The sequence below is a fragment of the Seriola lalandi genome, unplaced genomic scaffold (assembly GCF_002814215.2).
Source record: "Seriola lalandi dorsalis isolate HSWRI2012SDOR001 ecotype SW California unplaced genomic scaffold, Sedor1 jcf7180002054361, whole genome shotgun sequence".
Lineage (NCBI taxonomy): Eukaryota > Metazoa > Chordata > Actinopteri > Carangiformes > Carangidae > Seriola > Seriola lalandi.
Genome location: NW_019524914.1, coordinates 737,988 through 744,112, shown reverse-complemented (window position 1 = coordinate 744,112; position 6,125 = coordinate 737,988).

Here is a 6,125-nt window from a genome sequence, read left to right as displayed (position 1 = left end):
ATGACATATTATAGTAAGGCATGAAAACGTCATAGTATAGTAAGGTGTAAAAATGTCAAAAAATGCCATAGTACAGTAAAGCATAAAAATGTCAAAAAACATCATAGTATAGTAAGGGATGAAAATGTCAAAAAATGCCATAGTATAGTAAGGCATGAAAATGTCACAGTATAGTAAGGCGTAAAATTATCAAAAAACATCATAGTATAGTAAGGCATGAAAACATCATAGTATAGTAAGACATGAAAATGTAAAAAAAATGCCATATTATAGTAAGGAATGAAAATATAAAAAAATGCCATAGTATAGTAAGGCATGAAAACATCATAGTATAGTAAGGCGTAAAAATATTTTTTAAAAATGCCATAGTATAGCAAGGCATAAAAATGTCAAAAAATTCCATAGTATAGTAAGGCATGAAAACGTCATGGTTTAGAAGGTGTGAAAAGTCAAAAAACGTTATAGTATTGTAAGTCATAAAATGTCAAAAAGGATCATAGTATAGTAAGGCATGAAAATTTAAAAAAATGCCATAGTATAGTAAAGCATAAAAATGTCAAAAAACATCATAGTAAGGCATGAAAATGTCAAAAAACATCATAGTATAGTAAGGCATAAAAATTTCCAAAAATGCCATAGTATAGTAAAGCATAAAAATGTCAAAAAACATCATAGTTTAGTGAGGCATAAAAAGTCATAAAAACAACATGATACAACAAGGAATGAAAGGCTTTTTATTCTGATGCAGATGTGTTTTAATTGTGTAAAGAGGTAAGAACCCGGATTTGAACCATCAACCTTCTGACTATGAGGCACCACTTCTAACCATTGCTCCACACATCTTCTCCATGAACAGGTCATATTTATAGTAAGATATAAAGACATCACAGTAAGATATGAAACCGTCATAGTATAGTAAGGCATAAAAAGTCATAAAAAAGACATCATAGGAAGGCATGAATATGACAAAGTTTAGTAAGGCATGACATTTGTTTTTATTCTGATGCGGATTTGTTTTAACTGTGTGAGGAAGCAAGAGCCGGGCTTCGAACTAACGACCTTCTAACCATGAGACAACAGTTCTAACCATTACCCCATTTATCTTCTGCATCGACAGGGCGCCGTATAGTTACATTTCAATACGTTACAGTGAGCTATGTAGACATCATAGTATAGAAAGGCATGAAAAGTAATAAAAACGACATGGTATAGAAGGCATGAAAAGTCATAAAAACGACATAGTATTGTAAGTCATGAAAACGTCATGGTATAGTAAGGAATAAAAATGTTACAGTATAGTAAGGCATGAAAATTTAAAAAAATGCCATAGTATAGTAAAGCATAAAAATGTCAAAAAACATCATAGTAAGGCATGAAAATGTCAAAAAATGTCATAGTATAGTAAGGCATGAAAATGTCAAAAAATGCCATAGTATCATAAGGCATGAAAACGTCATAGTATAGTAAGGCGTAAAAATGTCAAAAAACATCATAGTATAGTAAGGCATAAAAATGTCAAAAAACATCATAGTATAGTAAGGCATACAAATGTCAAAAAATTCCATAGTATGGTAAGGCATGAAAACGTAACAGTATAGTAAGGCATAAAAATTTCAAAAAGTGCCATAGTATAGTAAGGCATAAAAATGTCAAAACATGCCATAGTATAGTAAGACATAAAAACGTCACAGTATAATAAGGCGTAAAAATGTCAAAAAACGCCATAGTATAGTAATGCATGAAAACGTCACAGTATAGTAAGGCATAAAAATGTAAAAAAATGCCATAGTATAGTAAGGCATGAAAATGTCATAGTATAGTAAGGTGTAAAAATGTCAAAAAATGCCATAGTATAGTAAGGCATAAAAATGTTACAGTATAGTAAGGCATAAAAATTTTAAAAAATGCCATAGTATAGTAAAGCATAAAAATGTCAAAAAATATCATAGTATAGTAAGACGTAAAAATGTCAAAAAAACATCATAGTATAGTAAGGTGTAAAAATGTCAAAAAATGCCATAGTATAGTAAGGCATGAAAACGTCATAGTATAGTAAGACGTAAAAATGTCAAAAAACATCATAGTATAGTAAGGCATAAAAATGTCAAAAAATTCCATAGTATAGTAAGGCTTGAAAATGTAACAGTATAGTAAGGCATAAAAATGTAAAAAAATGCCATAGTATAGTAAGGCATGAAAACGTCACAGTATAATAAGGTGTAAAAATGTCAAAAAATGCCATAGTATAGTAAGGCATAAAAATGTTACAGTATAGTAAGGCATAAAAATTTTAAAAAATGCCATAGTATAGTAAATCATAAAAATGTCAAAAAATATCATAGTATAGTAAGGCATAAAAATGTCAAAAAATTCCATAGTATAGTAAGGCATGAAAACGTCACAGTATAGTAAGGCATAAAAATGTCAAAACATGCCATAGTATAGTAAGAAATAAAAACGTCACAGTATAATAAGGCGTAAAAATGTCAAAAAACGTCATAGTATAGTAAGACGTAAAAATGTCAAAAAAACATCATAGTATAGTAAGGTGTAAAAATGTAAAAAAATGCCATAGTATAGTAAGGCATGAAAACGTCATAGTATAGTAAGACGTAAAAATGTCAAAAAAACATCATAGTATAGTAAGGTGTAAAAATGTCAAAAAATGCCATAGTATAGTAAGGCATAAAAATGTCAAAAACATCATAGTATAGTAAGGCATGAAAACGTCACAGTATAGTAAGGCATAAAAATGTAAAAAAAATGCCATAGTATAGTTAGGCATGAATACGTCATAGTATAGTAAGGTGTAAAAATGTCAAAAAATGCAATAGTATAGTAAGGCATAAAAATGTCAAAAAATTCCACAGTATAGTAAGGCATGAAAACATAACAGTATAGTAAGGCATAAAAATTTCAAAAAGTGCCATAGTATAGTAAGGCATAAAAATGTCAAAACATGCCATAGTATAGTAAGACAAAAACGTCACAGTATAATAAGGCATAAAAATGTAAAAAAACGTCATAGTATAGTAAGACGTAAAAATGTAAAAAAAAAACATCATAGTATAGTAAGGCATAAAAATGTCAAAAAATGCCATAGTATAGTAAGGCGTAAAAATGTCAAAAAACATCATAGTATAGTAAGGCATAAAAATGTCAAAAAACATCATAGTATAGTAAGGTGTAAAAATGTCAAAAAACATCATAGTATAGTAAGGCATAAAAATGTCAAAAAACATCATAGTATAGTAAGGTGTAAAAATGTCAAAAAATGCCATAGTATAGTAAGGCATAAAAATGTCAAAAACATCATAGTATAGTAAGGCATGAAAACGTCACAGTATAGTAAGGCATAAAAATGTAAAAAAATGCCATAGCATAGTAAGGCATGAAAACGTCATAGTATAGTAAGGTGTAAAAATGTCAAAAAATGCAATAGTATAGTAAGGAATAAAAATGTCAAAAAATTCCATAGCATAGTAAGGCATGAAAACGTCACAGTATAGTAAGGCATAAAAATGTCAAAAAGTGCCATAGTATAGTAAGGCATAAAAATGTCAAAACATGCCATAGTATAGTAAAGCATAAAAATGTCAAAAAACATCATAGTATAGTAAGGCATGAAAACGTAACAGTAAAGTAAGGCATAAAAATTTCAAAAAGTGCCATAGTATAGTAAGGCATAAAAATGTCAAAACATGCCATAGTATAGTAAGACATAAAAACGTCACAGTATAATAAGGCGTAAAAATGTCAAAAAACGTCATAGTATAGTAAGACGTAAAAATGTAAAAAAAAAACATCATAACATAGTAAGGCATGAAAATGTCAAAAACATCATAGTATAGTAAGGCATGAAAATGTCACAGTATAGTAAGGCATAAAAATGTCAAAAACATCATAGTATAGTAAGGCATGAAAATGTAAAAAAATGCCATAGTATAGTAAGGCATGAAAACATCATGGTATAGTAAGGCATAAAAGTCATAAAACATCATAGTATAGTAAGGCATAAAAATGTCAGAAAACATCATAGTATAGTAACGTGTAAAAATGTCAAAAAATGCCATAGTATAGTAAGGCATAAAAATGTCAAAAACATCATAGTATAGTAAGGCATGAAAACGTCACAGTATAGTAAGGCATAAAAATGTAAAAAAATGCCATAGTATAGTAAAGCATAAAAATGTCAAAAAACATCATAGTATAGTAAGGCATGAAAATGTCATGGTATAGTAAGGCATAAAAGTCATAAAAATGAAATAGTATATTAAGGCACAAAAAGTCATGAAAACATCATAGTATAGTAACGCATGAAAATGTCGTAGTATAGTAAGACATAAAAATGTCAAAAACATCATAGAATAGTAAGGCATCAAAGTGTCAAAAAACATAGTATAGTAAGGCATAAAAATGTCAAACAATGTCATCGTATAGTAAGACATAAAAATGTCAAAAAATGCCATATTATAGTAAGGCATAAACGTCAAAAAACATCATTGTATAGTAAGGCATAAAAATGTCACAGTATAGTAAGGCATAAAAATGTCAAAACATGCCATAGTATAGTAAGAAATAAAAACGTCACAGTATAAGGCGTAAAAATGTCAAAAAACGTCATAGTATAGTAAGACGTAAAAATGTCAAAAAAACATCATAGTATAGTAAAGCATGAAAACGTCACAGTATAGTAAGGCATAAAAATGTAAAAAAAATGCCATAGTATAGTAAGGCATGAAAACGTCATAGTATAGTAAGACGTAAAAATGTCAAAAAAACATCATAGTATAGTAAAGCATGAAAACGTCACAGTATAGTAAGGCATAAAAATGTAAAAAAATGCCATAGTATAGTAAGGCATGAAAACGTCATAGTATAGTAAGACGTAAAAATGTCAAAAAAACATCATAGTATAGTAAAGCATGAAAACGTCACAGTATAGTAAGGCATAAAAATGTAAAAAAATGCCATAGTATAGTAAGGCATGAAAACGTCATAGTATAGTAAGATGTAAAAATGTCAAAAAAACATCATAGTATAGTAAGGTGTAAAAATGTCAAAAAATGCCATAGTATAGTAAGGCATGAAAACGTCATAGTATAGTAAGACGTAAAAATGTCAAAAAAACATCATAGTATAGTAAGGTGTAAAAATGTCAAAAACATCATAGTATAGTAAGGCATGAAAATGTCATAGTATAGTAAGGTGTAAAAATGTCATAAAAATGCAATAGTATAGTAAGGCATAAAAAGTCATGAAAATATTAAGTGTAAAAATGCATAAAAACCTCATAGTATAGTAAGGCATAAAAATGTCAAAAACATCATAGAATAGTAAGGCATCAAAATTACAAAAAACGTCATAGTATAGTAAGGCATAAAGATGTCAAAAAAGGCCATAGTATAGTAAGGCATAAAGATGTCAAAAAATGCCATAGTATAGTAAGGCATGAAAGTGTCAAAAAACATAGTATAGTAAGGCATAAAAATGTCAAAAAACATCATAGTATAGTAAGGCATGAAAGTGTCAAAAAACATAGTATAGTAAGGCATGAAAGTGTCAAAAAACATATTATAGTAAGGCATAAAAATGTCAAACAATGTCATCGTATAGTAAGACATAAAAATGTCAAAAAATGCCATATTATAGTAAGGCATAAACGTCAAAAAACATCATTGTATAGTAAGGCATAAAAATGTCATAGTGAACCTTCAGATAGTCCACGTCCTTTCAGTCAATCAAATGGTAGCATGCCTAAATCGGTTGTCTTGGAGGTGTAGCCTCTTGGAGGGCACATTGGAATGATCTCCTATGACTTCCTTCCAAACATAGTGTGAAGGAGTTCACTCAAATATTGGTAGGGACAATTCTATCCTTCCGAAATAACCGTAGGGACATGTCCCTAAATACAAAAAATGGCTTTAACACTAGTTCATACTTTTTAACTGTTCACAACAGATTGTTTAAAGTGTGTACCATGAGTTTAGACTGACAAAACAACTAAATATACGCTGATAAATTCCTGAATTTTATTTTGAAAAGGTGAAACCAAATATAAGGCTCTAATAACACATAAATAAAAATGAATCAATAAGTTAACTCTCTGAAAAGAAAAACTCTGC